Consider the following 6,155-nt stretch of genomic DNA (forward strand, 5'->3'; position numbering starts at 1 on the left):
CTTCTTTCTCCCAGCATTCTGTTCTGTCTACTCTGCCTATCTAAGCTGTTGTCCTATCAAAAGCCAAGGCAGTTACTTTATTAACCAATGAGAGTAACACATAGACAGATAATCCTCCTCCATCATTTCCCCTTTTTCTGCTTAAACAAAAAAGGTTTTCACTTTAACACAGTAAAATTACATATAACAAAACAATTATCAAGCAAGGATTACAGTTACAATATTTATATCTATTTTATCTTTTATCATAACAATGGAAAACTATAGCTATCTATTTATTCTTCAACTCCATCAAAGACTCCAAAGGGATATAATATTACCTAAGTAAACAAGAAATAAGCAACTTCCAAACTCTAGAAATGACAGAGACATTTCTTTGCCTGGACTGTCACCCAAAGTTCCTCTGTACCGTTGGGGCATCCATCTTCAGCCTACAGACCCATAGTTTCCAGAAGAAATTTCCATGAAGCAGGAAATTTCAAAGGTAGTTCAGTCACTATGTGCTGTGTCGTGCAGAATGTCTTGCAGACTCTTTCATGAATCAGGAACCCCAAAGAATCATCTCACCTTTAGGCAAGTTCAGCAGTCCTCTCTCTGAGGGTTCTCTGTGTCCAGTTTATGCAACAGTCCAGGCAAGATCCATTCGAAGATAATATCTTCCCTTTGCATTAAAATTCCTGTAGGGCAAATCCTGAAAGGCAATATGACTAGAATGAAATTAAGATTTAGATTCACCCTATCTACATGTGCCTTCTGGAATTTTTCTTTAATGACAATCAATTTCTGTTCAGCTTCAGCTGTTAATTCCTTGGGACTATTTAAGTCCTTGTCACCATCTAAGGTTTTGTTTAAATGAACTATTAGATCAGGTGTTGTCCCAACAATGGGTCATAGACTAGAAATATCTACTATCTTTGAAAGTCATTAAGAGTTTACAATCAGTTTCTTCTAATTTATGCTTTTGGTGTTCTAATTTTCTGTAAACCAATTTTATAACCTAGGTAATTGATAGAATCTCCTCTCTGTATTTTTTCTGGAGCAATTTTAACCCTCATTTTGGCAAAACTTACTTTACCTATTCAAACATTCTTTTTAAAGTATCTACATTTGAATTTGATAGCAAAATGTTATTCATGTAATGATGAATTAGAGATTTAGGAAGTTGTTTACATATTATTTCCAATGGCTGACTTACACAGTATTGGCACAGGGTAAGGCTACTGAGCATCCCCTGTGGGAGGATAGTCCATTGGTATCTCCTCATATGCTGAGAATTATTATAAGTAGGCACTGTGAAGGCAATTTTTCCTCTATCCTTTTCATGTAAAGGTATAGTGAAGAAACAATTATTTAAATCAATAACGATAAGAGGCCATCCATTTGGTAATAGAGAAGGCAAGAGGAATTCCAGATTGTAGAGGACTTATAGGTTGAATTATCTTGTTGACAGCTCTTAGGTCTGTCACCATTCTCCATTTACCAGATTTCTTTTTTAACAACAAATACAAGAGAATTCCAAAAGCTGGTTGATTTTTCAATATGGTGAGCATTTACTTGCTCCTATACTAGCTGTTCTAAAGCCTGAAGTTTGTCTTCTGTTAAAGGCCATTGTTTAGCTCGTATTTTTTTTTCAGTTAACCATTTTAAAGGTAAGATTATTGGTACCTCTAAAAGTTTGCTAGTTGCTTTGTGTTCTTGTACAGCCTGAATGACTAGTGTCCTTTGTATATAGTACTTTATAGCATCCTTCCAATAAATATGAGTTTCTGGGACGCTGGTCTTGCACACTGACTTGGTTTCCTGCCTTGGTGGCTGTTTAAATACTGACAAATATGCTTTACTTTACAAATTAAAAGCAATTAAGTCAATTCCATACAGGCAGCAAAAAGCTCATAAGCAGGGAACACAAACCAGAAGCTGGGTAAGCTACCGCACAGCAGGAAACGTGGTAGTTGGTGTTGGGGGGGAGCATGCGAGAGCCTAGGAATTTTCTGTGTCACCCCATTAGTTGTGCTGTGTTGAGGTTTTGAAAAAAAACACTTAGAAGGCAGAAAGGGTAGAAGATCTTTTGGGCTGTAGACTTTTTGGGCATTTCAGTATGGTCCACCCTGTAGGTGTGAATGTTGTACTCACGTGGGTGTCAGATGAAGGTGGACTTTAAAAAGAAATCCCACACTAGCTCAGAAATGAGTATGATAAGAGTTATTTATTTTGGGGTAGACCCACAGATCACAGTACCCAGCATGAATGGGGAACAGGAACTGAATCCAGCAGCCAGAAGAGAGTGAGAGATGCACACACTTTACATCTGCATTTATAGTCTAAGAGCCCATGCCTAAGTGGGCTGATAACTTAAAGGCTGCTGGCTGAAGCATTTCCTATAGCACAATCCCGTAAATGAAATAAACTTCTGGAGCCATCATCATTCCTGACTTCAAGCACTACCATAGAGGTTTAGTAATGAAAACAACATGGTACTGGCATAAAAACATACAGGAGGACAAATAGAATTGAATCGAAGATTCTGATATCAATCCACATACCTATGAACACCTGATTTCTGACAAAGAAGCTAAAACTATACAATAGGAAAAGAAACCATTTTCAACAAATTATGCTGATATAACTGAATGTCAATATGTAGTAGAATGCAAATAGATCCATAGATGAATCTCAAGTCCAAGTAGAACAGTGACTTCAAAATAAATCCAGCCACACCGATCCACACTGAAGTGAAAGTTGAAAATAGCCTTGAATGAATGCATGGACACAGAAGTCTACTTCCTAAATATAAGACCAGTAGCACAGACACTGAGAGCAACAATTGATAAATGGGACCTTCTGAAACTGAGAAGCTTCTGTAAGGCAAAGGACACAATCAATAAGACAAAAGCTACAGAATGGGACAAGATCCTCACCAACCTCACTTTGGAGAGGGGATTGATCTCTAAAATATATGAAGAACTCAAGAAACTAGATAACAAATATCAAATAATCCAATTAAAAAGTGGGTACAGATTTAAACAGAATTCACATAGAAGAATCCCAAATGTCCAAAAGACACTTAAGGAAATGCTCATCATTCTTAGCCATCAGGGAAATACAAATCAAAATGATTCTGAGGTACCATCTTACACCAGTCAAAATTACTAAGATCAAAAACACCAATGGTAGCTTATGCTGGGGAGGATGCAGAGTAAGGGGGAAGCTCCTCCCTTGCAAATGGGATTGCAAATGCATATAATCACTTAGGAAATCAGTACAATGGTTTCTCAGAAAAAAATTATGGAAATCAACATACTTCAATGCTTTGGTATATATCCACAGGATGGACACTCATACCACAAGGACATTTTATTCCACCATGTTTATATTAACATTATTCATAATAGCCAGAACCTGGAAACAACCTAGATGCTCCTCAATTAAAGAATGGATAAAGAAAATATGTTACATTTACAGTGGTAAAAAGCAATGACATTTTGAAACTTGCATTCAAGTGGTTGGAAATAGAAAAAAATATCCTGAGTGAGGTAACCCACATCAAGAAAGACACAGTAAGCACTCACTCATAAGTGGATATTATATGTAAATCAAAGGATAACCAGCCTTTTAGTCCATGACTCTAGAGGAGCTACAAGGAGAACCCTGAGAGAGACATATATGGATCCCCCATGGAAGGGGACAGAGACAAGATCTCCTGAGAAAATTGGGAGGTAGTGTGAGGGAGAAGGGAGAGCAGAAGGGGAGGAGGGGAGTAGGAGGGGAGGGAGGAGAAGAAAGTGAGGGAACAGGATGGTTGAGATGGGGAAAGGACAAAGAGGTAGAGCCAGGAAGGAGATACCTTGAAACAGGGAGCCATTATCAGCCTAGCATGACTTGGCACCAATAAATTCCCAGGAATCAACAAGGATGACCACAGCTAAGACCAGGATTTATCCCTACTGCTTGAATTGCCTTTTTAGAGTCCATTTTTTGAAAGTACATTTTGCTCAGCCTAGATATAATGGGGAGGGACTTGTTCCTGCCTCAAAGTGATGTGTCAGATTTTGTTAACTCACCATGGGAAATCTTATGTTCTCTGAGGAATAGATGGGGGGGGGATGAGTGGAGTGGGAGAAGGGGAAGGAATGGTAACTGTGGTAGGTATGTAAAATGAGAAAAGATTGTAATAACAAATGAAAATAAATAAAAGATATGGTAAATTTCTGTTCTAAATTCTCTATATTGAAAGATTTGCAGTAAAAGCTATATAAGGAAATCCCCATTTTGTTGATTTATAAATTTAAATAAACTTTGACAATCTATTATTTGTAATTAGGTTTTTAAAACACTTTTGTGTAATTTATTCTTTATATTTACATACACTTTACTGTATCTTCAGAGTCCGGTTTTAATTAAAAGGATGTGTTTTTCCTAAAAGCTTGAGGTCAAAGGTACCTTCTCACCAAATAGATGTGGTTTAATTCCCATTTCTAGGTTGAAATTCCTACAACACACTCACTTCGGGAGTTCTATTTTTTTCTTTTGTAATAAAACTGCAATCTTTCTCCATTATCTTTCATCCCTTCAGATTCTTCCATATTCCGCTCTTAACAAATTCATGCCCTTATATTTTTGGTTGTGAGCCTAGCCTTTAACGGCTGAGCCATCTCTCCAATGCAAACTTGTGCAACCACTTTGTAAAGCAGTGTGGTGATTTCTCAGGAAATTCGGGATCAACCTACCCCTGGACCCAGCAATACCACTCTTGGAATATACCCAAGAGATGCCCTATCATACAACAAAAGTATATGCTCAACTATGTTCATAGCAGCATTGTTTGTAATAGCCAGAACCTGGAAACAACCTAGATGCCCTTCAATGGAAGAATGGATGAAGAAAATATGGAATATATACATATTAGAGTACTACTCAGCAGTAAGAAACAATGACTTCTTGAATTTTGCATGCAAATGGATGGAAATAGAAAACACTATCCTGAATGAGGTAAGCCAGACCCAAAAAGGGGAATATGGGATGTATTCACTCATAATTGGTTTCTAGCCATAAATAAAGGACATTGAGCCTATAATTCGTGATCCTAGAGAAGCTAAAAAGAAGGTGAACCCAAATAAAAACATATAGTCATCCTCCTGGATATTAACCTTCATCAGGCGATGAAAGGAGACAGAGACAGAGTCCCACATTGGAGCACCGGACTGAATCCCCAAGGTCCAAATCAGGCAGAAGGAGAGAGAGCACCAGCAAAGAACCCAGGACCGCGAGGGGTGCACCCACACACTGAGACAATGGGGATGTTCTATCGGGAACTCACCAAGGCCAACTGGACTGGGTCTGAAAAAGCATGGGATAAAACCAGACTTGCTGAACATAGCGGACAATGAAGACTGCTGAGAAGTCAAGAACAATGGCACTGGGTTTTGATCCTACTGCACTTACTGGCTTTGGGGGAGCCTAGGCTGTTTGGATGTTACCTAACTAGACCTGGAAGGAAGTGGGAGGTTCTTGGACTCCCCACAGGGCAGGGAACCCTGACTGCTCTTAGGGCTGAGGAGAGAGGAGGAGTTGATTGGGGGAGGGGGAGGGAAATGGGAGGCAGTGGCTGGGAGGAGACAGAAATCTTAAATAAATAAATAAATAAATAGAAATCCCAAATTCATGCCCTCTTTTTATATTAATTTTTATTGTATGCATATAGTTATGAATATATGCATACATATTCCAAAATATATCCTGCTCAGTCCATATGATGTTATTTTTATGTTTGTTTTCAAGGCAAACCAGTTCACACTGGCAACTCCAGGGAAGATCATTTCTCCTGTTCTCAAGTTTTTCAGCTGCCCACAGTTCTTCATGTAGGCTTGAGTCCTTGTAGGCTCATATTTAAAAAATAGGCACTGCATTGTTAGTAATTGGTAGTAAAAATGTATCAATGTATCCAATTTTGTCATCATTGTGACTCAATTCTATATATAGTTTTATTTTTAAAATTATTTTAATTGTTAGAGTTTTTTCTCTCTCTTTTTTTTATTTTATTGAAAAAAAGAAAAAAAAAGTTTCTGCCTCCTCCCAGCCTCCCATTTCCCTCCCCTCCTCCCACCCTTCTCCCCCTCCCCTACTCCTCTCCCCCTCCCTCTCCAGTCCAAAGAGCA

The sequence above is a fragment of the Microtus ochrogaster genome, unplaced genomic scaffold, assembly GCF_000317375.1.
Source record: "Microtus ochrogaster isolate Prairie Vole_2 unplaced genomic scaffold, MicOch1.0 UNK158, whole genome shotgun sequence".
Lineage (NCBI taxonomy): Eukaryota > Metazoa > Chordata > Mammalia > Rodentia > Cricetidae > Microtus > Microtus ochrogaster.